The sequence below is a fragment of the Oryctolagus cuniculus genome, chromosome 1 (genome assembly GCF_051225735.1).
Source record: "Oryctolagus cuniculus isolate XC-2025 breed Fujian yellow rabbit chromosome 1, ASM5122573v1, whole genome shotgun sequence".
NCBI classification, from domain to species: Eukaryota; Metazoa; Chordata; class Mammalia; order Lagomorpha; family Leporidae; genus Oryctolagus; species Oryctolagus cuniculus.
Window position 1 is genome coordinate 176,539,048 of NC_142867.1, and position 24,585 is coordinate 176,563,632.

Sequence of the window (24,585 nt, forward strand, 5' to 3'; positions counted from 1 at the left end):
CAGTGGATAAATGTTTCATGGTAGATTCTCATCTGATTTGGCTATCTAATAACAGAAAGCCACCGCCTGCCTCATGAATAACAAAGCTAGTGATGACTTGCAGTATTGATGATATTTTCATTTTCTCCACAATTTGGCAATACCATGTTGCATCTGAGCTTTTACTCATACAAACATTTTTTTCCTGTAAAATTTCACTAACAACACTAATTGATGGGCTATTAATCAATACGAGTTCATAGGCAAATAACAGGCTGTAGTAATTTCACTTGATTTTTTTATGTGGGGACAATTCTGGAAATGCATCAGTTTTTCTCAATTGCTATTTATAATAATGTAAATAATCCCATTTTTGAGTCAATAAATAACTATGGCTATGTGGTTGGAAGATTAAGTTATTAATATATATTATCTAATTTAATCCCAACTTCACTTTTATGATGTTAGCACTGACAGTACTTTACAGAATTTGGAATCTGATGCTCAGAGAAATTATATAGCTTGCCTAAGCTTTTGCAGCCAAAAGCTAGAAGGGCTCTGCTTGAAACCAGTTCTGATGCCAATAGTTGAGCACTCAAGTACACTCTGCATATCTGATGCTACCTTGATCATTTCCTCTGACAATGTTATCTTCATATCACAAGTGATTCTGTATTGCTCTCCTCATCCCACAGGTGGTTCCTTGATCAACCATCACCATGCATCCCCAGAAGGTAATCAACTTCCCTTCTCTGTCTTCCTGAGGAAGGATCCATTGGCTGCAGACTCCAACTCTTGGTACCTAAATATACATGATCATTACCACACAAGACCATGTGGGTTAGAATACTGACTTTAATGAAATTTAAGTGGATATTCAAGTGGGTTCTCCAAATCAGAGATATTGTGAAACAACAACATCAACAACAAGCAGAAGAAAACTGAGGATGACTCCATAATATATAAAGATTAAGCTTAAGTAAAATTTTAGTAAGTCAGGCTGACAGCATAAATACTTCCCAACATGAGTTGGTAAAATTGCTAGCTAAACACAGTGCACATAGCTCTGTCTCTTCTTGGTGCCATTAAAGCAAATACATATTTCCCTCTGGCAGCTGTGTCCTTCTTCATGATCCGTTGGTCTTGTTCTATGACTCCACTCTGATCTAGAGTTATGTTGATTCTATCACGGCTTTGACAGCAAATGAGGCAAATCTTCTGCCTTTGTAGAAGTGACTACTTAAAGTTCAGCCTTCAAATATAGTTGCTTCACCAACATTTTTCACATCTTTGTTTTTTACTTGCCTTTGCAGACACATGCAGGCTCACTTTCTTCCAATGTCTGGTATAGTTGCTTGGGACCTGAAAACTGTTTCTTGTTTTCAGATCTTACAGGCTTAGCTCTGGGAACCATCATAAAAACCATTCAGACTTTTGCCTGAAAGGGACAGTTTCCTCCATTGTTCATAAATCTTTTACTCCCTTCTGTTTCCTGTATTACAGTATCAGAAATCTCGTCTGTTTACAGAAGCCTGGGACATGTTGGTTACTTCCCTTTCATTGTGTCCCCACTGAGTGGCCTTTTTATCACATAAAGATCCCTAAGCTCGTTTGTGCTGCAGTTCCTTAAGCTGAAATATAATTTAATGTTAAGAGACAAAACCAAAACTGAACATTTATCCGAAGAGACTATGATGGGCCTTTATAAACATGTAGGCAAATTAATGAAAATATTAAGAGCTGACTACATGAAAATTAGAGTTTTGTATAACAGCAGTAGCAACAAAATAATCATAAACAAAATAATTCAACAAATGAACAACTGGGAAAATAGTTGCCATACTGAGTATGAATTCTAACAAATTAATGAGAAAAGTACAATTGTGCTGTGAGAAAATAGTCAAAGAACATGAAGAGACAATGAACCAAAAGAGAAACTTGAATAAATCCTAAGTGTAGGAAAAGATATTTAATTGTGTTATCAATTATAGTATATAATAGAAATGAAAGTATCTCACCTAGTAAAAGAGGTATACATAACCTTATTTAAGCAAATAAATTTGTGAGGGCAGAGAGAGATATGGGTGCTCACCCTCCTGGTGAGAATGATATTGAGAGAACTTTTTTGAATGCTATTTTGGAAATATGTTTCCAAATCTCTAAATATGTTCTTGCCACCCAGACTAGTAATTTGACTTCTAAAACACAATCTTAAGAAAATAATTTACACTGGGATTCATACAAAGATTCATGTAGAAAAATGTAAATTGTAGATGTGATTATACTAGCAAAAATTTGAAAATATGTGTTTAGATGAAAATAAAAGAGCTGTGAATGAAGTTATGTATGTACATACGTAAGAAGGAATAATCTAGAGCAATTTAACAACCATGCTTTAGAACAATATTTAATGATATAGGATAATGCTTACTTTGACTTGCTAAATGAGAAAAGATGTTACAGAACAGTATATGCAATATGATGCTAATTAGAGGAAATTATAATATATGTATGAATATGCACAGAAAAGAAACATAAGAAAGAAATACTTCAAAATATTAATATTTAATAGATATTAGGATTAAAAAGTTTATTATTATTATTCTTTGAAAAGCAGAGAAAGAGGAATCTTCTATCTGCTGGTTCTCTCCCCAAATGCTGACAATAGAAAAGGGCTGGATCAGACCTAAGCCAGGAGCCAGGAACTCCATCTGGGTGGTCCATGTGGGCGACAGGGACCCAAGTACTTGAACCATCATCTGTTGCCTCCCAGGATGGGTGTTAGCAAGTAGCTGGATTAGAAGTAGAGATGAGATTCATACCAGACACTCAGATATGGGAAGTGGGTGTCCCAAGTGGCAGCTAGACCCACTGCTCCACAATGCCAGCCATTTTTTTGGTTTGTTTATATATTTTCCCCTCATTGACCATGTATCATTTGAAAGAAGATCAATACACTGTAAGAAGAAAATTTTAAAGACCATTTGTCCTACCCAAATGACTAAGATGTGATGTATTTTCAAGAGTATTTTCCTTACTTGTCCAGTTATTTTCATTCACAGTTTTAGTCATAATTTTCTTTTTCTTTTTATTCCAGAATGTATTCATTAAATTTTATTTCTCACTCAGAACTCAGAGAAAAGATTAAAGGCAATTGTTACCTTTCCTTTTCACACAGGCAGTAGAATCTATTTTTAAAGGTTCTGTTTTAAATCTCTGTTGTTAGAAACATTTATTTAACCTCTAACTCTGCTCTACTGAGACGTTTTGTTTACATCAGGTTAGACCTTGGCCTTCCCAACCTCACACTCAGGGGAAATGTGTTGTTGTTGTTGTCGTTACTGTTAAAAAAGATTTGATTGAAATGGTTTGGGCTGATTCTTTTAGATTTGAAAATAGCCAAAAGCAATTCTACTTCGGATTATTTGGGAGACTATTTTCCCCTCCTCTGACTTAAAAAGATTTCATATAAAAGAGAAATTATACAGAATAAAGAATATGTCAAGACTTTTTTTTTTAATTTCCAAGTCTGAGAGGTAAAAATAATTCTCCCCATTGCTTGCAGCTTCGTAGGTCTGCCTGGTTCCCTTACAGGCACCGAGACATGCAGAATGTAACTGCAGATAAGCTCTTCGCCATCCTCCAGATAATTTGATAGGACCAGGATTGGTGTCCAGTGTTAGGCAACTAGTGCCTGGCAGCCTTCCACAAAGACACTGCTAATTACTTCTAAAGGAACTTGGAGTTGAAGCAAAGACCTTTACTCCACTTTCTAGAGAATGCCAGCAACAGGTTCAGATGTTTGCTGCTTGGTCTATGGAGAGTGAGAATATTGCAGTTACAGGAAGAACATTTAGGGGTTAAGCAAGGAAACTGTATTAAAGGAGAGTGAATTCAAATAATCTCCACTCACCACCACAGCTCTTTCAGCCCCCACACTGAATAAATATTCTGGAAGTTTTTGCTACATCTGCAAATCTCCCATTCATCACAGAGCATTCCCCGTGATACATGGGAACTGCAGAGGCCATAATAACAGCTTCATGACCCTTACCCCTACTCACTATTATGGAATCCCCTGACCAATTATTATTATTATTAAGACTGTTTCATGTATATTCAGCTTCACAGGTCTCTGTCATATTTTTTCCTCTCTAACTCTGGCTATGGGGCAACCTTTGACTTTGATGACCTTGAAGCTGGAACTGGGGATGAGTGCACATGTCAGCTCAGTAATCGCTGTTGATCATGAAGAGACCGCTGATACCTCTACCAAGGCTGCCATCTCTGCAGATCTGAGCAATTGATTACCACCTTAAATGTGTAAGCTTTGGACTTAAACAACTTAGGCTCCTCAGTTTACTGGCTAAGTGACCTTGGATAAATATTTACTTTCTTTGGCAGAGATTGCTAGCTGCCTCCCAATTTCAAGAGGATTCTTCTCTAGCAGAATTCAGAGTAATCTTCCCTGCAAAACAGTGACATTTGCCAAGCTCCTGGGCAGCTGCAAGTGGGCATCTGACAATGTTGCACACATCTATGTCTCTCTCTGTTTTATTTGTCACAAATGCATGTGTGTGTATGTGTGTGTATACAAGTCTGTGTGTGCATGCCATCTCTCTTATTTTCTTCCACAGCCTGGATTATTGACTGGCTTCCTGGTCTGTACCTCAGAAAAAGGAAAACAAGAGGAAGGAAAGTGGAAAGAGAAGGGACAGCAACACTGATACATTTTTTTTAATTTATTTTTTGAGAGGCGGAGAAAAAGCAGGTTCACTCCCTGCCTCGTAACAGATTAGGGTGAGCTAGGATGCAGGAACTCAATCTGGGTTTCCCATGTGGGTGGCAGAAATCCAACCACTTGAGCCATCACTTGATCCCTTCCTGTATTTGCAGGAAGCTAGAGTCAGGAGACTGAACTTGGAATTGAATTTAGGCATACTGATGTGGGATGTGTGTATCCTACAATATCTTAACTTGTACAGCAAAATTGATCCCTATAATGACACTTTTTTTTAACTTGTATTTAGCAAATATAAATTTCCAAAGTACAGCTTATGAATTACAATGGCTCCTCCCCCATAACTTCCCTCCCACCCACACCCCTCCCATCTCCCGCTCCCTCTCCCATTCCATTCACATCAAGATTCATTTTCAATTCTCTTTATATACAGAAGATCAATTTAGTATATATTAAGTAAAGATTTCATCAGTTTGCACCCACACAGAACATAAAGTGTAAAATACTGTTTGAGTACTAGTTATAGCATTAATTCACATTGGACAACACATTAAGGACAGAGATCCTACATGAGGAGTAAGTGCACAGTGACTCCTATTGTTGACTTAACCAATTGACACTCTTGTTTATGGTGTCAGTAATCTCCTTAGGCTCCAGTCATGAGTTGCCAAGGCTATGGAAGTCTTTTGAGTTCGACGACTCTGATCTTATTTAGACAAGGTTATAGTCAAAGTGGAAGTTCTCTCCTCCCTTCAGAGACAGGCTCCTCCTTCTTTGATGGCCCATTCTTTCTTTTTTTTTTAACTTTTATTTAATGAATATAAATTTCCAAAGTACAGCTTATGGATTACAATGGCTTCTCCCCCATAACGTCCCTCCCACCTGCAACCCTCCCCTTTCCCACTCCCTCTCCCCTTCCATTCACATCAAGATTCATTTTCGATTCTCTTTATATACAGAAGATCAGTTTAGCATACATTAAGTAAAGATTTCAACAGTTTGCTCCCACACAGAAACATAAAGTGAAAAATAATAGATGATTTTTTAAATGATGATGAAATCAGATCAGACCTATTGTCATGTTTAATCCCAGTGAGAGTCAAGTTGGGAATTGATAATTTCTTTTTTTTTTTTTTTTTTTTTTTACAGAAGATCAGTTTAGTATACATTAAGTAAAGATTTCAACAGTTTGCACCCCATAGAAACACAAAGTGAAATATACTGTTTGAGTACTCATTATAGCATTAAATCTCAATGTACAGCACATTAAGGACAGAGATCCTATATGAGGAGTAAGTGCACAGTGACTCCTGTTGTTGACTTTACAAATTGACACTCCTGTTTATGGCATCAGTAATCTCCCTATGCTCCAGTCATGAGTTGCCAAGGCTATGGAAGCCTTTTGAGTTCTCCAACTCTTATCTTGTTTAGACAAGGTCATAGTCAAAGTGGAGGTTCTCTCCTCCCTTCAGAGAAAGGTACCTCCTTCTTTGAAGACCTGTTCTTTCCACTGGGATCTCACTCATAGAGATCTTTCATTTAGGTCTTTTTTTTTTTTTTCTGCCAGAGTGTCTTGGCTTTCCATGCCTGAAATACTCTCATGGGCTTTTTAGCCAAATCCGAATGCCTTAAGGGCTGATTCTGAGGCCAGAGTGCTGTTTAGGACATCTGCCATTCTATGAATATAGTGACACTTTTTAATCTCTGTTTTACTCATTCCTTTTGTTCACAGTATTTATTATACCCCACACTCGCCCTGAAGGATTGCCATCCAAATCATACCACCATTCATTAATACAAATTTTCTTAAACACTTTGTAAACTTATGATCATTTGTAATAATAATAATTTTTTTTGACAGGCAGAGTGGACAGTGAGAGAGAGAGACGGAGAGAAAGGTCTTCCTTTGCCGTTGGCTCACCCTCCAATGGCCACCACAGCCGGCGCACCGCGCTGATCCGATGGCAGGAGCCAGTTTTTTGAAAAGCTTAAACCCTATATGCTCCTATCCCTTTACCCTATAATCTCCCAAACCTCTTGAATTTTAAATTTAAGATCAAATAATTATAAATAATAGACCAAAGTTTCATTTTATATTAAAATATATAAAATACAATGTGGTGCTAAAAAAACTTGACCTTGTTTGCAAAACTTTTCATCTGCCAGTGAAAGTTAAACGTGTGTAGATAATATAGGATTTTCTCTTAATCACACTTTAGGCAGTCATGAGATGTGCGTATGTGTGTGTGTTAAAGAGGAAGGGGAGAGAGAGAAAGAGAGAGATTCCTTACATTTTCTTCTACTTGGATCTTCCATTCACAGAAAGTTTTGAAAATATCATTACTGAAAAACCATATTGTTGAGAAAATGCTGCACATTGTGCTTTTCAAACAAGAATAGGCTGACCCTTTACCTTTCATTTGTCCAGTTCTAATCCAAAAATTTTACCCCACAGCACATTTTAAATCTGTAGAAAATACTGACCGACATTTCTGGTCCTAGAACTTAGCAACATTTCCTAGCCGCTCTTGCCATTAACAAAGTCAAAGGTATGTGCTTGGCAAGTGATTTGTATCAACCACCTCCAAGCAGTTCTCCTTGCTCCCTGTCTTCCCTCATATACGGGCCACATGCAGAGTATCCAGTTGAGGACTCCAATGCCTAATGGCAGAGCCACTATAGTTAAAGAACAGTGGCCTCTGCTTGGAGTAGACTTCCCTCCTCCCCTTAGTCCCACCCCTGCCAATCTGCACAGGACTGGGATGTATGTCAGCAATAGGCCTTGATTAATGAGTTTCAGCATTGCTAGTTATAATGCTTAGACTGTTCTCATTAACAAAAACTCCAAAGCAAAATTCTACACGGGTTCTTACTAGGAACGCATCACAAACAATGCTCTCTACTGGGCATTAAGTGCCAGGGCATAGTAAAGTTCAAATGGCTAAGCAAGATATTTTATATTAATTCATCATGGAGCTTTCCTGCAATTTTAGTTAGCCACACTGCAATACTTTTTAAGGTTCTCAATTTTTGCAACCACCATATTAAACAAGGCACTCAAGTTTGCCCTTTTTCAATGGCTCATCTGGAATTTGTGAGGTACACTGGTAGGGAAAACAGTGACTGTCCATTATGGGATCCAGTGTACTGATTGTTGGAGCTGTTTCAGGTGTGGGCAACTCATACACCTGTTTGAGTTACAGAAGGACTGGTATCCTTTGCAGTGTGTCTGGTTTACTAGCGTGAAAGATGAAACAACAGAGGACTGAACTCAGTGTCACCCAGGCATTTCTTTTCTGCACACAGGCCTTCTAGTCATGAAAGGTGGGCTTATTTGCATTTGCATGACTGTTCAAGAAATGAGGAAAATGACAAGACACCACTTCTCTGGATGCATGAGCCTTTTGTGCTACAGTGCTCAGTTGGGATGCTCCTCGTTGCTTTTTAATCCCTAGTCCCTTTACCTCTTGGAGAAGGCCCTGGGGCACTCTCTACAGAGGGCTCTTGACACTGGAAATTCCTCCTTTTGGTTGATCAAAGCTGGTGCAGTCTGACCCCACCCCAGGAAATGGTGGCAGACACATCTGTTCAGTCTGGCTTCCTGCCAACAGAGGATTTATTCTGGGGTAAGTGGGGGAGAAGGACTTTTATGTCAGGAGGGGATTTATTGTTGGCTGATGGGGTGTGGCGAGTGTGAAGGGTGGGAACCACTTCAGTCCCTTGGCTGGATTGTCTGACTTTTTGTGAGGCAGAGTTTAATCTTTGTATATGAGTTCTGAGACTTGTGATGGGCAAGGGCTGAATCAGTGAACTTCAACGATAATGGAAACACTTTTTGGAAGTGAAGTACAGACTTGCAAAAAGTTAGATGATGAAAGTGAAGGTTTGCTGTCTACATGCGGTAAGATGATGATTCGAATCAAACAACTGAGGACAACATTCTCACAGTCCTCTGCAGTTAGCCAGCATTGCTCCTCAGACTAATGGGAAGGAGACTAGAGGCTGAGCTGCTTGGTTTTCTGAAACTCTGGCCTTCACTAGGCAGAAGTCCTTGGATGTTAGGTCTTTTTGTATCTCAGTGTCTTTGTAGCAACAATAATAGTAACACTGAAATGACATGGCACATTGAATTCTGTGCAGCATACCCTGTCTTTTTTTTTTTTTGACAGGCAGAGTGGACAGTGAGAGACAGAGAGAAAGGTCTTCCTTTTTGCCATTGGTTCACCCTCCAATGGCAGCCGCGGCCGGCGCACTGCGCTGATCCGATGGCAGGAGCCAGGTACTTATCCTGGTCTCCCATGGGGTGCAGGGCCCAAGGACTTGGGCCATCCTCCACTGCACTCCCTGACCACAGCAGAGAGCTGGTCTGGAAGAGGGGCAACCGGGACAGAATCCGACGCCCCGACCGGGACTAGAACCCGGTGTGCTGGCGCCACTAGGCAGAGGATTAGCCCATTAAGCCACGGCACCGGCTCATACCCTGTCTTGTAAAATTAACATATATTAGAAAGAGCCAGCGTGACATGATATAGGGCTGATCCGATGACTAGAGTGTTAGAGTTGCCTAAGAAAATGACAGCTGGGTATAGTCCTGAGTCCAGCACCATTTCAAGGATTCAATATGAGAACAGGAAATAATGCCATGGGGTGTAACTGAGTTTCATTCTAAAGCCTGAGAGAAACACGGCATTTTGCACTTGAGAAAACCCTTTATCTTTCCCACCTCCATGTTATTGTCTATGGTTGCCAGGGCAGAGATTTACATAGGTATGAGCTAGATTTCATCTGGTAAATATCTGTAGAGCAGCTTCTATGCTCACTGCTGGGGCATATGCTGAAGCCCACATACAAGAAATGTAAGTCATCATCCCTGCTCTCCAAAGGCAGGAGTTCCTGTTTGACTTTCGAGTCTTAAGAATTTAGGTAGAGCCAGAACCCATTTGTAAATGAGGAAAGATGTTCTCACTGGTGCACACATCATGGTGGCATAGTTTTATGAATGGAATATGGGCCACATCTCAGCCCTCACTGATCCTTCAGTCTGCCCCTGCACATCTTTTTGTGTTTTGATTGCCATCATATCTCGAGGAGGACATGTAGTTAGGTCTGCCAAGAATCCTAAGCTGCATGAGGGAACAAAAGACCTTCTGGTGAATAAATCATGCTAAGGAAAGAGAAATTAGAAACAGACAACTTTAATCCAAGGCCAATATATCACAGTAAAATAATCTGGGAGATTCCAAAGGCAGCATGGTATCTGTGAATAGTGAGATGGAAGAGTTGTTTAAACAAAAGGTCTCCTGATGGGAGAACACTGGGAGAAGGAGGAGCGCCTACTGGGATCTTCTACATTAGAATATGGAACAGAGATGCTATGTGGGGGATGGAGTTTGGTGGTGCCATGTAGCAGCCCATGAAGTTTTAGTTCAAATCAGCTAAAGGAGGTAGAAGCTTTGAGATGGCCATAGGTTGTCCAAGTGATGACTCCTCCAGCATTAGATCAGAGAGGGAGGGTGGAAAATGTCAACTCCACTCGTCAATATACATACACTTGTTGGAACATTCCAGAAGACAGGGAGAGGGGGAGACTTCTAAAAAAGTGCTAAAGCTTCTGAGATTGTGACTTCAGGAAGAGTGAATATATCAACCTTGTTACAGTTACTGTGGCATTGTCTGTATCTCAATGTGGACATCATTAGGGAAACCAGAATAACACAGACACACACCTTTGAAAGAGTGAAGCAATGATGAATACCACTGTAGCATGATATTCCCTCACCACAGGGTGTGCAGGACAGGGTGTGGGCAGTTGCTGTATGCCAGCTGTCTCTACACATTCCACTTGAAGCAGAGTTCACTTGCTGAGGAGGAAAGAATGTGCAGGATGGTGAGCAACTTCCAATAATTAATAACTGGAGGTTCCTCTACAATCCTCTTAAACATCTATTTCAGTAAAGGAGGAGTCAGAAGAGGGGAAGAGGAAGGAAGTTGGGGAGGGGAAGGTGTGTGAAGGCGAGTGAACCCTAAACTGGGAACCAAGATTCCTGGGTTCTCCAGCTAGCAGAATGGGTATGGGAACTGGATCAACCTGTAAGATTTCATTTTCTCATTTGTAGAATGAAGGGATAGAGTGAACAGATTTTAGCTTTCCATCCTGAGCTGGATGCTCACATTTACTTGTCTTTTAATTTGGTAATTATTGAAAAAGGAACTTTTGTCTACACATCATGTGAACAATTTGTGGCTTATTCTGGTAGCATAGGACTGCAAGCTTTGCTTTCTGACTGGACTTTTTGGCTGGAGACTAACCAAGTTGGGGCTCCACAAGTGCTCATAAAGTAATGTTTCTGGACTTCTGAGCAAACTTGTTTTGCTACCTCTCCCACAGTTTTTATTTCCTTTCTTGCTTCCTCCATGTCAGATCCCTATTTCCTTTTTGGTCACTGTATAAATGTGTGAGACTTCACCTAACCCTATCAGAGTGTCTGGGCAGTTAGTCTGTGTTTTTGCACATCCTGCCAAAATAAGCTTGGTCATTTACCTCTGTTTATTTTCTCTTTCCAGACATCAGGTATTGTCTGCATTCCAGCGCCCACACAAAAGTAGTATCTCCCCAATTAAGGCTGTGCACTTTCTGATTGTTGCTAACTTTGGTGGATTTGGCTCCAGACCAACCAGAAGCATTTATCAAACAGCAGCCGGTGGCATTTGGTTTCTTCAAGTACTTTCAAATTCTCTACAACAGTCCTTCAAATGACATTTTTAATAACCAACCTTAAAATAGAGAGGAGAAGAGGGGAGGGTATAGAGGAGGAGGGTGAGGTGGGGGAAGGGCAATCAAAGAATAAACTACAAGGGAAGGAACCCAAAGAAAATTGGACACTTGACCACCCTTCCTTCCAGGACACACATTAGAAATTTGCCTTTTTAGGATATGGTAATCCAGATTTTGCTCAAACTGAATTCAAACACTTATCCATTACTATTAGATTGATTCTACTCTTGCTCACAAATTACCAGTGTTGCCTGACCTAAGGACTTTTTAGGCTCTTATTCAGATTTATCTTCTGGAGTCAATGTTTTGGCAATTTATCTGCCTTACTCAGCAACTTTCACTGGCTCCATAATGCTGGATACTCTTTATAGTTCTGAGTAGAGCTATTTTTTTGGTCTATTTCCACTGCTTTTCTTTTTAAGTGTGTATTTCTATCTATTTGAAGGCAGAGAGGGGTAGGGGGGAGAAGGGGAGGAGGTAGAGGAGAGAGAGAGAGGAAGAGAGAGAGAGAGAGAGAGAGAGAAATCTTCTATCTGCTAGTTTCCTCCCCAAATGTCCACAGCAGTCAGGGCTAGGCCAGGCTGAAGGCAGGAACCAGAAATCCCATCCAGGCCTCCCATGGGGGTGACAAGAGCCCAAGTACACCAGCAGGAAACTGGACCAAGGCTTGAACAGGCAGTCCGATACTGGATGAGGGAAACAAGCCACACTATTCACAAAAACACTAAAACTACTATTCTTTTGGCTTTGGAGTTTCACTTTAATTCCTTATTGCAACTATGTCAAATGTTGAGTACACATACTTCTCAAACTAGGTATTTTCCTGTTGCCTATCAATGAAGTACCTCAAATGTTCCACAAATATTCTCATATTCTCTGCTAGGAATGAAGTGAGCTCTATCCTCATTTGAAACTTGTTACAGCAAACATAGAGAAAGAATATGTGGTTTCAGGATTGATTGACCAATACTTACACTGATGACAGAAAGAGAAAAAATGTGGTTAAAACAAGACAAAAGACCTTTTGTCTTACAATACTGAAAATAACAGTGATGAGGAGGTAGTAAAATTTTGTGTACAGCTGATGAGCATTATGGAATGTGTTTTCTTAGACATCTCGTGTTATGATAATAAGAGAAACACATAAAACTGTTTAGAGTGATTAAAGAATGATTTACATATGAGTAAGGCTGGAGGAAAATTTAATCAAGTTAACTTGCCAGGTACATAAATATTGTCAATATTGTCCAAGAAGAAGTAGATGCTGCTGCTGATTTTCTGTTTCCATGGAAAATTGGTAGAGGACAAGAAGAGGAAGCAAAACGCTTTTAACCATCTACTATATGACACCTTTGTGCTTAGCAATTGCCTCACTTGATCCTTAGACGAATCTCCCCAGGGGAATCATCATTATCCTCCTTTTACACCATGTTGGAAACCCAAAGCAAATGGCCCAAATCACTTAGTTGCCAATGGCACAGCCAGGACATTGGCAGAAATCACCCTGCCCACAGGACTGTGTTCTCTCCATCTTGAACACCTATGATTATTTTTGTATTTAATCATTCAGTTCTTTCCTTCTTGTTCTGCAAAAATTACACAGGATGTTATCATCATGACCTGTTCAGTTCTGTTAAATATGGTGATTACAATTTTGAAATCATTTTAGTACTGAACAGCTGTTCACCAAACAGTTTCCAAGATGGCATCTCCATTCTGCATACACACACATTATCTAAAACAAGGTGCTTTTCTATTTTGGCTAAGGCACAGTTCCTTCCCGTTGAGTTGTGCCCACCTCATTGTTCCACCTCAGCTGAACTGTGAACGTGACAGCAAAATACTGAAACACGTGTCTGGACAGTTAACGGCCCATTCTCTTCTGGACCCAAACAAGTAATGAGAATTTCTGCTCAGCTTCAACTATTACCAAATGTGTCTTTGAAAACTCATTCCTTAAGTTTAACAGAGTATTAACTAAACTTAACAATGTCTGAGGAGTTTGGAAATTCCCATAGCAGTATTAACATTAAATCTATTGAAAATATGAATTAGGCTATGCTGTCTGATGTTTTGGGAGATGGGAAGTAGACATGGCAAACCCACAGATATGGAATCGAATTTCCAAAGGAGGAGCAATCATTGCTGAAAATAGTGTACACCTGTGTGGGATGCTCTATGGATATATGGGACAATGGTTTCCTTAGTGTCTGAAAAAGTTAAAGGGGCCGGCGCTGTGGCGCAGTAGGTTAAACCCCTGGCCTGCAGTGCCAACATGCCATGTGGGCACCAGTTCAAGTCCTGACTGCTCCACTTCTAGTCCAGGTCCCTGCTAATGCACCTGGGAAAGCAGCGGAGGATGGCCCAAGTGCTTGGGCCCCTTCACCCACTTGGAAGACCTGGAAGAAGTTCCTGGCTCCTGGCTTCAGATCGGCTCAGCTCTGGCTATTGGGGCCATTTGAGCATTTGAGGAGTGAAACTCTCTCTCTCTCTCTCTCTCTCTCTCTCCCTCTCTACCTCTCTCTGTAACTCTTTCAAATGAATAAAATAAATCTTACCAAAAAAAGTTTTTTGTTTTTTGTTTTTTTTTTTTTTTTACAGGCAGAGTGGACAGGGAGAGAGAGAGAGAGAAAGACAGAGAGAAAGGTCTTCCTTTGCCATTGGTTCACCCTCAATGGCCGCCATGGGCGGCGCGCTGCAGCCGGCGCACCGCGCTGATCCGATGGCAGGAGCCAGGTGCTTCTCCTGGTCTCCCATAGGGTGCAGGGCCCAAGCACTTGGGCCATCCTCCACTGCACTCCCAGGCCACAGCAGAGAGCTGGCCTGGAAGAGGGGCAACCGGGACAGAATCTGGCGCCCCGACCGGGACTAGAACCCAGTATGCCGGCGCCGCTAGGTGGACGATTAGCCTATTGAGCCGCAGCGCCGGCCCAAAAAAAGTTAAGACAAAGATCCAACAAGAAGATTTCCTATTTACTGGGTGCCATTCAGTAAAGGCATCTTTCTGTGGCCTCCAAATCAGAAGTCATGGAGAGCAAACACTACAGTTAATTACTGCGTTCTTAAGACTTCATCGGAGATCTTTTCGGAAGGATAAAATTTGTGTGATCACTGGATTTCTGAGCCAAAGGTATGTATGTTTTAATAATCCATGTCATTCTTGTACATCTTAGAGAAACTTTGGACAACAATTTGGAATATATGCACACAAAATATTAATTCTAATCCCAGTGAGTAATCAGATTAACCGTATTCATAGAATAGACTTGAGAGAATTAATAGGTGGGTGTGCCAAAATGAGTAAATGAATCCATTATAATATATTATGTCACAATCCTATCTCTGCTATCATCATTTTAAAATAAAAATAACATTTAGCAAGTTCTGCACTGCAAAGTTGGAAATAGAATGTTAAAGAGTTGTCATTATTTCTTCTTTGGGAAGGATTGTGACTGATAAGATAACTATTGCTTAAACTATTTTAGTATGTGAATTTGGCACAGATAAATTCTCTTTTCTATGTGCTAATTACTGTAATTTGATCATTATAATGATTGTAATTTCATATTCACTTTATATGAGATAGTCGCTTAACACTGCCTGTCACATCATAGTAAATTTGCTTGTAAGATATTTTTTGGGGGGAACTATTATATCCTATCAACAATGCCTTCAGTGGCTTAATTATGATATGCCTTCAGGATTTTATAACACCTCTTATAAAGCCTATTTCCTGAATGAGAATGTTAGATTTCTAAAAGCTATGTCAAGATAGTATTTCAAATGAATTTCTAGTTGCATTTGTAATATTTTTATGAGAAAAAATTTTTGAAGATGACATAAAATTTCATGAGATATTTATTTAATTGATAACAGCATATACCTGTAAAGCAAGCTCATATATTTACAAAAGGAATAAGAAAACCCTTGGGGCTGGCACTGTGGCATGGAAGGTTAAGCCTCCACCTGCAGTTTGGGTATCCTATATGGGTGCCAGTTCAAGTCCCAGCTGCTCCACTTTCCATCCAGCTCCCTGCTAATGCATTTAGTAAGGCAGTGGAAAATGGCCTAGATGAAGCTCCTATCTCCTGGCCTCAGCCTGCCCCATGCCTGGCCTTTGCAGCCATTTGTGGAGTGAACCATCAGATGGAAGATCTCTCTCTCTCTCTCTCTCTCTCTCTTCTTCTCTCTCTGTATTTTTGTTTTTCAAATAAATAAATGAAATATTTAAAAAAATAAAGAAAACCCTTTATATACTGATTTTCAAAGGTTTCCATGGTACATTACAGAATGAAAAAAAAAAAACAAAATAAAAATAAATGTATATAGGATATAGCTTTGGAACAAAATAGGGAATAGATAAAAATCAACCTCTGTATTTTTAAATCTGCATAAAGAAAAACTCTGGTAGGATTGATGAAAGTAGTAAGAGTGGTTTTACAAAGGCAAAGAAAATGGTGTTATCAGTAAATTAGTGACTAGCAGAGGGGTTTAAAGAGAGACTTCCACTGTATTCCTTGTTTTAGGATATTCGCTCATGGTTCCAAGTGCTATGAAGATATTTTGATATTCATACAGCCCACTATGTCAATCTTTTATTCTTTTTGGATTCTTAGTCATACATTTAAAGCCTTTAGGTTGGGGTGCATATGTTGCTTATCAGTTAAGACATCTGTGTCCCAAACTGGAGAGCCAGCTTTGAGTCCTGTCTCCACTCCTGACTCCAGTTCCTTGCTAATGCAGACCCTGAGAAGCAGAAGTGACGGCTCCAGTAACTGAGTGCCTGCCACCCATGTGAGAGACTTGGATTGAGTTCCCCAGCTCCAGGCTTTGGCCTCCAGCCCAGGGCCATTGCCAACATGTGGGATAGTGAAACATGGGACAAGCTGAATTTCACTCTGTCTCTCTGCCTCTCAAATAAATAAGAAAAATTTCAAGATTTTGTCTTTTTAATTCTTCACGTATAATTTTAGTTAAATATTTTACTGATTTGTAGTTTATTATAGTTAATATTATAAGAAATGATGGTTATCCAGTGGTCTCAACCCCACCTACTGAATAAACGATTATTTTCCTGTTGATTGGATGGCCATGCTATCTTCCTAACACATTAAATCCTTTTGATGTATTTCAACTTTATGTTCCTTTACATTGCTTTGTCTATGTATATGTCTCTATACTTTAATTATTAAGTCTTAGTGCTTTATAATATATTGGTCTACCCTGCTGTAATTGTTCTTCTGTTAGACATTTTTGGCTTTTCTTTTTTTAAAGTCTTTAATAAAATCAGATTTGTCTATCTTAAAAATAACATTTAATTGAACCGCTATAATCCAAAAGCTGTACTTTTGAAATTTATATTTATTAAATAAAAGTTTTATATTAAAAAAAGAAAAAAAAACATTCAATTGAGATTGTCCTAAATTTATAAATATACTTCGGGGAAATTGACACCCTTATACTGTTGAGGCTGTCTGTCTCCAAACCTGATGTATTTCTCTTTATTCAAATGACTTCTTTTTTACCAAAGAGACTAATTATTTCTCTTTGGTATTTTGTCTGTGGTACATTTTTTCCAGACATATCTAGCACAGTTCTTATTAAATTTATTCCTAGGTATTATAAACTTTTTGGTGCTTATTAAAATGGATTCATCTTTCACATATTCAAGTAGTTATTTCTTTTTGTGAAATATATATATGATTATTTTTACCTCTTTACCTTACCGGGTTTCTTTTTATTGTTCATAATTATTTTCTAGTTGGTTCTCTTGGCTTTTTCAGATGCACAATCATGTTATTTGCAAATGTGATAATTCTAATCCTTTTTATTTCTCATGTCTCTTTTTTCCTTATCTAATTACAATGGGTAGTTTACTAACATTATAAAAGATCTGCAAAGACTGGAAAAAAGCTTATAGTACATTTTGGTTAAAAATTTGGGGCAAGAATCCATTTATACAATGCATTATTTCAAAAAACTGTTTTGACTATAGGAATGTGACTTATTAATTAGAGGATTTTGTTGAGGCAATATTTCTAAGAAAGAAAAACTAATTCACTGGTTATTAAAACCATCTTTAGGGGCCAGTGCTGTGGCACAGCAGGTTAACCCCTGGCCTGAAGTGCTGGCATCCAATATGGGCGCCAGTTCGAGTCCTGGCTTCTCCTCTCTGATCCAGCTCTCTGCTATGGCCTGGGAAAGCAGTAGAAGATGGTCCTTGGGCCCCTGCACCCACGTCGGAGACCTGGAAGAAGCTCCTGGCTCCTGGTTTCAGATCGGCGCAGCTCCAGCAATTATGGCCAATTGGGGAGTGAACCATCAGATGGAAGACCTCTCTCTCTCTTTTTTCTCTCTATGTAAGTCTGACTTTTGAATAAATAATTTTTTTTGAAAAAAGGAACCATCATTAGTACAAAAAACTGGAGATTTCTTTGAGGGCCAAGATACAAATTGTCGTGATTCATTCAAAATATGTGAAGAGGAGGCCGGCGCCATGGTTCACTAGGCTAATCCTCCGCCTGCAGCACCGGCACTCCGGGTTCTAGTCTCCGCTGGGGCTCCGGATTCTGTCCCGTTTGTCCCTCTTCCAGTCCAGCTCTCTGCTGTGGCCCAGGAAAGCAGTGGAGGATGGCCCAGGTGCTTGAGCCTTGTACCCAAATGGGAGACCAGGAGGAAGCACCTGGTTCCTGGCTTTGGATCGGCGCAGCGCGCTGGCCATAGTGGCCATTTGGGGGGTGAACCAACGGAAGGAAGACCTTTCTCTCTGTCTCTCTCTCACTAACTCTGCCTGTCAAAAAAAAATGTGAAGAGAATATAAAGACCAAATAGATATTTTAGCAATTTACCAGTTATTCTCTTTCCCTCAAGATAGATCTATTGAAAAATAACTAAAACAAAATCTCATCTCTTAGCCCCTCTTATATTTGAATTGAATTCTTGTGTTTAAATATGTCCATAGTGAGTTTAAAAATGATTTTCCTCATCAATGCTAGCATCTTATCTGATGATATCTATACCTATATCCATACAAAACTTTAGAAACTGATTTAGGGCTGAGCTTGATTCTAATATGAAGCAATTTTTTTAATAATTAAGTGGAATTAAAATCAACCCAGTCCACAGTTGCTAAGTTTAGGTATTCTTCATCCTAGTTGAAGAGCATTAGTGAATACTACTGAAAATCTAAGACTGACATTCCCAACTGCAAGACTGGATTTCAACAATCAAAATTTATAAATGTTCGTACTGACACAAATGTTTAGCAGCTTTGGTAGGTGAGGGAATTCGTCATGGAAGCAAAGGCCTGGTCATGATAACAGAGGAAATTCTTGAGTATTAACACAGTTGAACAGGGTCTGTATCTTCTCCGTGCCCAGGGGCCACAGTGGTCCTACTTTGAATTGAGGGAAACTTAGCTTCCCAGTCCACCATCTTTTGTAGCTTTAGAAAGAAAAAGTTGCCAGCTAAGAAAGCTGTTGAAAGTTTGCTCTTTATTCAAAGCTCCCACGTTTACCCAAGCTACTACTGACTTACAAGTCCACAGAAAACAAGCAGGACACAGCAACCATTCAATCATGAAAATCCCCTGCCATATGTCATTTTAGCCTACAGGATGAGTGTTTCTTACTACCAACATGGTCATACTAATGCCATCTCTCAATTTCAAAGAGTTTACATTTTGACCTGGTGTTCAACTATACTTCCAATGATGAATTGAGGGTGATTTCTACCAGGTGAAAATCTTATTTATCTATCCTAGGCTGAGGGTAAAAAATGCTGAATTAGAGCCAAAAGACACATGAACTGGATTATATGTACTCAGAAGAATTTGTAAATCAAGTGACTGCTGATTTGTAAGGAGGTTCTCATGAGATGTGTGTGTATGTGTGTATGTGTGTGTGTGCATCTGAGTGCTTTGTGTTTAACTTGTCTGTATCAAGGCTGTACAGAGCCAGGTTTTAGAAATTAACAAATATATAAATAAGTCATTACCTACTGAAAAGAGTAACTATTGCCTTGGAGGCATTGGCTGAACTTTACCATAGTTCTTTTTTATAATTAGATTTTTAAAAACTCAGCTCCACATACTGCTACTTTTAGTATGATGCAGGAGGGTCTAGTTAAGTTATGCTATATGCGTGCCAATTAAACCATAACTTTCACATGTGCATTTTGTTGTGCTCACCAACATTAAATAAATGGATAACACCTGAGTAAATTCACAGTCCTAGAGTCCACCCACTCTGGGAACTAATTTACCATTCAGAGATTTTTCATTTTAGTTCAATCAAGGATTTAACTGAGATGAGGTAAATCAGCAGTTTCTTAAGCACAACCTCTAGAAACAGGTAACAGTAAAGTACATAATAGTATTTATGACTGACCCATTTCTCAACCCACTTAAATTTGCAAAGATATGTAATAAATCTGAGTCTAGTTTATATACTTGGACTATTCACATATACAGTAAAGCTCTTTCATAAAACTTCTTATCAGGGGAAATGTCGTAGAAAGGAAATGGAAAATTATAGGCATGGAGATAGTACACAAGATTTCCAGCCTCCCATTTTACATTTATATCTTCTTATTTGTGTTAAAAGACATGGCTACTGACAATGATATTGTGCATGTGTATAAAGTGGTCAAAGAGACATATATCGTGAACACTTCTTGGAACACTAAGAACCTTGCAGACCCTTCTTACTGTTGATATAGCTTTTCTTGGTAAAGCTGAGTGACAAGGACAATAAATCCGAAGTTTCTCATTTTTGAAAGCTTTAGTGCCTGACTTTGATTAGGTGCCTGTTGTTGAGGCCTTATGTACAGAAAATATTTAGTGAATATTGGCTAATGATGATCACTCCCTGTCAAATGCAATTAAATATTATGCATGGTGCAGATGCTGATAAGTCAGATGAAGAAACTTTACATGACTGAGATCTTTCAAACTGTAGTTGGTGAGCTACTTGCCTTCTGGTGTGCTTACCAAAAATGGAAATTCCTATTCTACTTAAGACTCTCTGAGTTAGAGCCTATGGGCCTGGGAATCTACATTTTTAAAACTCCTTTGGTGAATCTCCTGCACAACAATGCTTGACAACCATTACTCATTAACTCTTGGCTTCTTAAAGTAACATTTCAAATTATGTTCATTTTCATTTAAACTGCTGCAAAGAAAGTTTAGAAAGAAAATAATTTTCAATATTAGATTTGAATTCCTTTTCAAATTTTTATGTATCTATTTTATTTACTTGAAAGGGAAAGAGAGAGAGAGAGAGAGAGAGATCTCCCGTTTGCTGGTTCACTCCCCAAATGCCTGCAACAATCACAGTTGGACCAGCCTGAAGCTAAGAACCTGGAACTCAGGGTCTCCCATGTGGGTGGCAGGAACTCAATCACTTTTCCATCACCTGCTGCCTTCCGGGTTGTGAATTAACAAAAAACTGGAACTAGCAGCAAGGTGGGACATGAACCTAGGTACACCAATATAGGATGCAGCTATCCCAAGCAGTGTCTCAGCTGCTATGCCAAATGCCTGCACTAAATTCTGAATTCTTTACTCAAGTGGTTAAAATATTGCTAACCAGATGAAATATTAGACTATACCTGTAGAATTCTTTTTTTTTTCTTTTTCTTTTTGACAGGCAGAGTGGACAGTGAGAGAGAGAGACAGAGAGAAAGGTCTTCCTTTGCCGTTGGTTCACCCTCCAATGGCCGCCACGGCTGGCGCGCTGCAGCCGGCGCACCGCACTGATCCAATGGCAGGAGCCAGGTGCTTCTCCTGGTCTCCCATGGGGGTGCAGGGCCCAAGGACTTGGGCCATCCTCCACTGCACTCCCGGGCCACAGCAGAGAGCTGGCCTAGAAGAGGGGCAACCGGGACAGAATCCAGCGCCCCGACCAGGACTAGAACCCAATGTGCCGGTGCCGCAAGGTAGAGGATTAGCCTATTGAGCCACGGCGCCGGCTACCTGTAGAATTCTTAAAAATAGAGCAGGAGGTGTTGGCATTGTGGTGGAGCAGGTTAAACTGGTGCCTGCAATGGCAGCCCCGGCTGCTCCGCTTCTGATCCAGCTTCCTGCAAATGTGCCTGGGTAAGCAGCAGAAGATTGCTCAAGCACTTGAGCCTCTGCCACCACATGGGAGACCTGGATGGAGTTCCTGGTCTCTGGCTCTATCTTGGCCCAGCTTCAGCTGTTGCATCAATCTGGGGAGTGAGCCACCTGATGGGAAAAATTTCTCTCTCTCTTTCCCTCTCTCTCTCTCTTTCAAATAATAATAAATAAATCTTTAAAAAATATTTGGTAGTAAAACACAATAAATGTTAGCTTTTGTCATCTATATTATTATTCTCAAACTAAAAGGTTATGAAATCCAGAATGCAGTAAACTTTTCTGATTCCTATCTTAGCTGATTTAATCAGATTTTTTTTTTATCTCAACTGAGCAATGATGCCATGAAGAACTCCTGTTACAGGCCAAAGTCATTTCTAGATTTTGCTGAATTTCAAAGGAAATGAAATCTTAAGCAAATAATAAAAACATCGGAATAAATTTCTAAAGACCTAGGTTTTATTTTGTTTTGTTTTTTTTAGTCCTGCCTCTAATTTGCCTTGTAAACTAATAGTCTTCTCCCAGGCCTGACCATCCTACATTGGAGGAGAACACATGCTACTTTTTATAGCTGACCCACACCCCAGGACATCTTTCATAGATTAGCTATTGGCTTCCAAGCAGCCAATATTTCCATCATATTTTGGGCTCTGTGTGTTGTTTTGAACTCCTAAATAACCAAAATACTACCCTCTTTCTCTGTCTACTAATGCTCCCCTTCCCATTATGAAAAATTTTTCTTACTCATGCTGTTGTTGGAAAAGGGTTAGAAATCCTATTTACTGGGACCAGCGCAGTGGCTCACTTGGTTAACCTTCCACTTGCAGCACCAGCATCTCATATGGGCACCGGGTTCTAGTCCGGGTTGCTCTTCTTCCAGTCCAGCTCTCTGCTGTGCCCTAGGAAGGCAGTGGAGGATGGCCCAAGCGCTTGGGCCCCGAACCTACATGGGAGACCAGGAGGAGGGAGCTGGCTCCTGGCTTTGGATCAGCACAGCACACCTGCCATGGCAGCCATTTGGGGGGTGAACCAATGGAAGGAAGACCTTTCTCTCTGTCTCTCACTGTCTAACTGTCAGAAAGAAAGAAAGAAAGAAAGAAAGAAAGAAAGAAAGAAAGAAAGAAAGAAAGAAAGAAAGAAAGAAATCCTATTTACTGAATCATGGTGGTTTTTTAATGGAAATATCTGAAAGTTTTAATTTTTGATCTCCAAGCAAAGGACAAAGACTGGATCCAAATATTTTAGATAATTAAGAATCAAGATAAACTTTTAAATGAGTATTTAGTTTATGAATGTGTCACTTCCAAAGGCCACTTTTAATTTTAAAAAACAGTTTTATATGAATCATGTCCACTAGATAAAATAAGCATATATAGTAGATCATCATGTATTTATCAAACTGGCACCTTGAGGTGCACATTGTGCAAAGAATTATGAGGACTAAAAGGAAAACTATAACATAGTAATTTAACATTTAGCTAAGAGCATAATGCTCATATATTTGAAAATGTAGGAGATTATCCAATACTCGGGTGGGCAAAACTACCTGTGGCCATCGAAAATGTTGCAGAGCCTCTATTGGCTATCACTCCCCCATTCACTGTCCTAATTCTCCTTTTTCTCTTTTTTTCATAACACTTCTAACATACTATGGAAGTCACATGTATTACATGTATCATCTGTTATTGTTTTCCCCTGTGGGAAGGTCAACTCTACAAGAACATGATTTTTGTCTCTGGTTTGCTGAACTATCTGAAATCCCTAGATTAGTGCCTGGAAGCCCAGGAGCACTTAGTATGCATGTCATGAGTGAGAGAATGATTCTTTAGAGTCCAGTGTAAAGCTTAATCTCACATTTCAAGCTTCAAAGACCTTCTGTGTTCCTTCTAGCAGAAAGGAAATCTCCTGTCTAAACCTAGGAACTTGAAGACCATTCACCATCATTTGATCAAGTATTTGAGATTTAAAAGTTCATCAAAGAAGTTAATAGAAAATAATTAGTAACTGAGTGGCATATCTGAAATATGCATGTTTATTTTCCATGCTATGCAATACTTAGGATTTTGTCTTTACTGTTAACATCTAAAAGATAGTGAGACCAACACTTGTAACACTAAAAAAAACACTCATTTTTTGAGCTTAATTTTTTTTCCATTTATTTGAAAGGTAAAAAGAGATAGGGAGAAGTAGAAATCTCATTTTCTGTTTTACTTTCCAGATACCTACTACAGCTAGGAATGATCTAGGAGGAAGCCCACATGGGTGGCAAGGACCCGAGTTCTTGAGCCATCATCATCATCATCATCATCATCATCATCATCATGTCTCCCAGGTTGCCCAAAAGCAGCAGGAAACTGGACTGGAAGCAGGGATAGAACCTCCACCAAGCAGTAAGTTATGGGATGCAGGCTTCATAAATGGTGGCTGAACTTTCTGTACTACAACGCCTGCCTCTACTGAATCTTATTGCCTGGGCATCCCAAAAGGCATTTAAAAAGTGCAAAGGCTCCATTATGCAACTGATTATGATGTTGAAGGAACATGTGAATGAATTTCTAGAGATTCAGTTCTGAGACCTGTATATAATTAGTCATATTAACTAATAGCATCTGTTAACTTCTGAGTTCTGATATCTTCAACTGAAACATGAGGATGTTAAAATAAACTTTGATGTCTAACTTCTTTGGTAGCAACTCCATTTTTCCAACTCCCATTCTATTAACTCTCCACCGTATTAATAGTTCAGTTCTGTGAATTAAAGATAAATGAACCAAAAGAGAGAATAACACCTAACAGAAAATACTTGTTGTTGTTATTATTATAACCAGGGTGATAAATAAGGAGAGAAACACTCTACTTGTAGAGAATCAGATTTCTGAAAATTCCAACCTGGGGCCAACCCTGCCTTGCAATAAGTACCTGGCTCCTGTCATCGGATCAGCGCGGTGCGCCGGCCGCAGCGCGCTGGCTGTGGCG

General features: G+C 39.5%; 1 long non-coding RNA gene across 5 annotated transcripts in view; it reads left to right on the top strand.

Moving 5' to 3' along the window:
* Nucleotides 1-24,289, top strand: part of LOC103347814 (uncharacterized) — a 174,224-nt gene extending 149,935 nt beyond the window's left edge. For 2 of the 5 annotated variants that reach the window (XR_016223620.1, XR_016223624.1), the window contains 3 exons: nucleotides 675-713; nucleotides 4,103-4,302; nucleotides 23,828-24,289. This is a non-coding gene — a long non-coding RNA (uncharacterized LOC103347814). Of the gene's footprint in view, nucleotides 1-674; nucleotides 778-4,102; nucleotides 4,303-6,581; nucleotides 6,801-8,026; nucleotides 8,347-23,827 lie in introns of those variants that run through there. The other 3 variants (XR_016223623.1, XR_016223622.1, XR_016223625.1) reach the window with 3 other exon arrangements.
* Nucleotides 24,290-24,585: the final 296 nt, after the last annotated feature.